The sequence below is a fragment of the Biomphalaria glabrata genome, chromosome 11 (genome assembly GCF_947242115.1).
Source record: "Biomphalaria glabrata chromosome 11, xgBioGlab47.1, whole genome shotgun sequence".
NCBI classification, from domain to species: Eukaryota; Metazoa; Mollusca; class Gastropoda; family Planorbidae; genus Biomphalaria; species Biomphalaria glabrata.
Genome location: NC_074721.1, coordinates 26,572,097 through 26,576,862, shown reverse-complemented (window position 1 = coordinate 26,576,862; position 4,766 = coordinate 26,572,097).

The following is a 4,766-nucleotide window of genomic DNA, read 5'->3' as shown; positions in this document are numbered from 1 at the left end:
TAAAGCATTTTGTTGATAGAGTGTTTAAAGCATTTTGTTGATAGAGTGTTTAAAGCATTTTGTTGATAGAGTGTTTAAAGCATTTTGTTGATAGAGTATTTCAAGCACTTTGTTGATAGAGTATTTAAAGCACTTTGTTGATTGAGTGTTTAAAGCACATTGTTGATAGAGTGTTTCAAGCACTTTGTTGATAGAGTGTTTCAAGCACTTTGTTGATTGAGTGTTTAAAGCATTTTTTGATAGAGTGTTTCAAGCACTTTTTTGATTGAGTGATTAAAGCACATTGTTGATAGAGTGTTTCAAGCACTTTGTTGATTGAGTGTTTAAAGCACTTTGTTGATTGAGTGTTTAAAGCACATAGTTTTTAGAGTGTTTCAAGCACTTTGTTGATTGAGTGTTTAAAGCACTTTGTTGATTGAGTGTTTAAAGCACTTTTTTGATTGAGTTTTTAAAGCACATTGTTGATAGAGTGTTTCAAGCACTTTGTTGATTGAGTGTTTAAAGCACTTTGTTGATTGAGTGTTTAAAGCACTTTGTTGATTGAGTGTTTAAAGCACTTTGTTGATTGAGTGTTTCAAGCACTTTGTTGATAGAGTGTTTAAAGCATTTTGTTGATAGAGTGTTTAAAGCACTTTGTTGATAGAGTGTTTCAAGCATTTTGTTGATAGAGTGTTTAAAGCACATTGTTTATTAAGTGTTTCAAGCACTTTGTTGATAGAGTGTTTAAAGCATTTTGTTGATAGAGTGTTTAAAGCATTTTGTTGATAGAGTATTTCAAGCATTTTTTTGATAGAGTGTTTAAAGCACATTGTTTATTAAGTGTTTCAAGCACTTTGTTGATAGAGTGTTTAAAGCATTTTGTTGATAGAGTGTTTAAAGCATTTTGTTGATAGAGTGTTTAAAGCATTTTGTTGATAGAGTGTTTAAAGCATTTTGTTGATAGAGTGTTTAAAGCATTTTGTTGATAGAGTATTTCAAGCATTTTTTTGATAGAGTGTTTAAAGCACATTGTTTATTAAGTGTTTCAAGCACTTTGTTGATAGAGTGTTTAAAGCATTTTGTTGATAGAGTGTTTAAAGCATTTTGTTGATAGAGTGTTTCAAGCATTATGTTGACAGAGTGTTTAAAGCACATTGTTTATTAAGTATTTCAAGCACTTTGTTGATAGAATGTTTCAAGCACTTTGTTGATAGAGTGTTTAAAGCACATTGTTGATAGAGTGTTTCAAGCACTTTGTTGATTGAGTGTTTAAAGCACTTTTTTGATAGAGTGTTTAAAGCATTTTGTTGATAGAGTGTTTCAAGCACTTTGTTGATAGAGTGTTTCAAGCACTTTGTTGATAGAGTGTTTCAAGCACTTTGTTGATTGAGTGTTTAAAGCACTTTGTTGATTGAGTGTTTAAAGCACTTTGTTGATTGAGTGTTTAAAGCACATTGTTGATAGAGTGTTTCAAGCACTTTGTTGATAGAGTGTTTCAAGCACTTTGTTGATTGAGTGTTTAAAGCACTTTGTTGATTGAGTGTTTAAAGCACATTGTTGATAGAGTGTTTCAAGCACTTTGTTGATAGAGTGTTTCAAGCACTTTGTTGATTGAGTGTTTAAAGCATTTTTTGATAGAGTGTTTCAAGCACTTTTTTGATTGAGTGATTAAAGCACATTGTTGATAGAGTGTTTCAAGCACTTTGTTGATTGAGTGTTTAAAGCACTTTGTTGATTGAGTGTTTAAAGCACATAGTTTTTAGAGTGTTTCAAGCACTTTGTTGATTGAGTGTTTAAAGCACTTTGTTGATTGAGTGTTTAAAGCACTTTTTTGATTGAGTTTTTAAAGCACATTGTTGATAGAGTGTTTCAAGCACTTTGTTGATTGAGTGTTTAAAGCACTTTGTTGATTGAGTGTTTAAAGCACTTTGTTGATTGAGTGTTTAAAGCACTTTGTTGATTGAGTGTTTCAAGCACTTTGTTGATAGAGTGTTTAAAGCATTTTGTTGATAGAGTGTTTAAAGCACTTTGTTGATAGAGTGTTTCAAGCATTTTGTTGATAGAGTGTTTAAAGCACATTGTTTATTAAGTGTTTCAAGCACTTTGTTGATAGAGTGTTTAAAGCATTTTGTTGATAGAGTGTTTAAAGCATTTTGTTGATAGAGTATTTCAAGCATTTTTTTGATAGAGTGTTTAAAGCACATTGTTTATTAAGTGTTTCAAGCACTTTGTTGATAGAGTGTTTAAAGCATTTTGTTGATAGAGTGTTTAAAGCATTTTGTTGATAGAGTGTTTAAAGCATTTTGTTGATAGAGTGTTTAAAGCATTTTGTTGATAGAGTGTTTAAAGCATTTTGTTGATAGAGTATTTCAAGCACTTTGTTGATAGAGTATTTAAAGCACTTTGTTGATTGAGTGTTTAAAGCACATTGTTGATAGAGTGTTTCAAGCACTTTGTTGATAGAGTGTTTCAAGCACTTTGTTGATTGAGTGTTTAAAGCATTTTTTGATAGAGTGTTTCAAGCACTTTTTTGATTGAGTGATTAAAGCACATTGTTGATAGAGTGTTTCAAGCACTTTGTTGATTGAGTGTTTAAAGCACTTTGTTGATTGAGTGTTTAAAGCACATAGTTTTTAGAGTGTTTCAAGCACTTTGTTGATTGAGTGTTTAAAGCACTTTGTTGATTGAGTGTTTAAAGCACTTTTTTGATTGAGTTTTTAAAGCACATTGTTGATAGAGTGTTTCAAGCACTTTGTTGATTGAGTGTTTAAAGCACTTTGTTGATTGAGTGTTTAAAGCACTTTGTTGATTGAGTGTTTAAAGCACTTTGTTGATTGAGTGTTTCAAGCACTTTGTTGATAGAGTGTTTAAAGCATTTTGTTGATAGAGTGTTTAAAGCACTTTGTTGATAGAGTGTTTCAAGCATTTTGTTGATAGAGTGTTTAAAGCACATTGTTTATTAAGTGTTTCAAGCACTTTGTTGATAGAGTGTTTAAAGCATTTTGTTGATAGAGTGTTTAAAGCATTTTGTTGATAGAGTATTTCAAGCATTTTTTTGATAGAGTGTTTAAAGCACATTGTTTATTAAGTGTTTCAAGCACTTTGTTGATAGAGTGTTTAAAGCATTTTGTTGATAGAGTGTTTAAAGCATTTTGTTGATAGAGTGTTTAAAGCATTTTGTTGATAGAGTGTTTAAAGCATTTTGTTGATAGAGTGTTTAAAGCATTTTGTTGATAGAGTATTTCAAGCACTTTGTTGATAGAGTATTTAAAGCACATTGTTTATTAAGTGTTTCAAGCACTTTGTTGATAGAGTGTTTGCCTCCTTCAGTCCTAGAACGACTTCTGTTCATGTCGTAGAAAACGCGATGAAAACCTGGACATTAGTTCTGGTCGGAACGATGTCGCCCACACAGCATTTCCCCCTCTATCTACTTAACTGATGTTCCCAAAGGTACAGCAACTATCCGACACAGTTTGGGATCAGTAGCATCGTAGGTTCTGCCAGATGTATGCTGCAAGCTACCTAAGGGTTACCAGCTCCTGGGTTTCTCAAGGTTGCCTTTCAAAGTCCTACCCATGTTTGGATATAGTTTCAATGGACCGAGATTTGGATTTTTTCAAAGTTTTCATTCTCCTATGTGGGTAGCCAACCAAAATTAACGACCCTCTCCTGCCCGAAGCTCGATGATTGAGGCTCCAGTTTGCCTCTCTTCGGTCAGTGGTAACAGTTATGCAGGATTTAATATCTGATCCACACGTGAAGACCAGGAGCTGGAATGGTTGTCAACGACTATTTGAGACGCATGCCAGTGGTAGAATTTAAAACCATTACCACTTCCGGCTTTAACTACGTTGTATGTTGAATATTACAAGTCTATTGATAGGGTACATGGGAGACTAAAGGCTGAGAAACACTGGTAGACGATGTGGCCTGTAGAATTACAGACTTTTGGTGCAGAGTAGAGTGTTATTAGAGAAGGAGAATCTCAGATCAGGTTGAACGAAGTTAATTCAATTCCCCTAGAGATCTATGTATTTGCCTTTTCATAACACTGTCATATCAAGAGATAATAAATAAATAATAGGAATATAAGTCTGATAAAAACAAATATAGTCTGGATTGGCTTTCATATTCTCAATGCGAGTAGCCTATATGATTTAACAGCAAAAGGTTTCTTATGCAATTCAGCAGTGAAGCGACAGGGTTCTGTAATCCAATAAGATATAGAGTCATCAAATAAGTTTTCCGTACAATTGTATAATAAAATATAGTGTGAAATAGTAAGATAGTAGATAATACAAGGAAATAAAAGTGTTATTCAATAAGAAATCATTTAATACAATAAAATATAAAGTACTATAGTAAAAACAATAGTGTAATCACTTTAGATGTACTATACTACAAATAATATCAGTTTTAAATAAGATATAGTATAATAAGATAAGATAATCTTTTTAAAAAGATAGCAAAACGTCTTCTTTAAGGCGACTGTCAATCCAAAACATCTTAGTTTAACCAAGATCAAAGTCAAATAGAGACCAAGTCAAAAAGAAAGTCAATTACAGGCCAAGACTAAATCTTTAAAAGCTAATTCTACTAAGCCAGCTCAATAGTTGCATTACATCAATTCGTCACACAATGAAATCATCTTTAGTAAAAAAAAAAAAAAAAAAAGAAAAAAGTAAAATTTCCCTTTCAGACCTTGCGATCTCTAAGACAAATGATGTAAAGGTCACAGGTCAATGAATGTACCCATATACCTATAGAATAAGGTAGTGATCAAG